A 492-nucleotide genomic window follows, 5' to 3' on the forward strand; every position below is an offset into this window, starting at 1 on the left:
TTTTTCTCACAGATCTGAGGGGAATAACCTGGATAACCAACTTTTTTAAATGAGTGAATTGCCCAAACCTGCTGAAACAGAGAACAGCAGTAGTTTATAGTCACTATTATACACAAGCGTGACTGAAGTCAAGCCATTTGTACTTTTGTAATATGCAATTAATGAGTGAAGACTTTCATTTGCTTTGACATAAATAGAGAAACATGCTTTGATGAACATTCATGATGAAGTTGATGTAACAGTTTGCTGTTTGCGCTGATGCTGGTATTGCACTGATGATATTATGTCATTTTAGAGCAAGTTTGACTGATTTACTGTAATGCAGGATGTTACACTGTGAGATGGCTTTGTTGTTCCACCTGCAAAATTTTGCAAAAATAATCTCAGGTTAATTAATATATATATATTTTATATATATATATACTGTGTCACTTTTACATCACACACTTGTGTTTTTTTTTTTTTTTTTTTTTTTTTTTTTTTTTTTTTTTT

Source organism: Sinocyclocheilus grahami, unplaced genomic scaffold (genome assembly GCF_001515645.1).
Source record: "Sinocyclocheilus grahami isolate Dianchi unplaced genomic scaffold, SAMN03320097.WGS_v1.1 scaffold2243.1, whole genome shotgun sequence".
In the NCBI taxonomy this organism is placed as follows: Eukaryota; Metazoa; Chordata; class Actinopteri; order Cypriniformes; family Cyprinidae; genus Sinocyclocheilus; species Sinocyclocheilus grahami.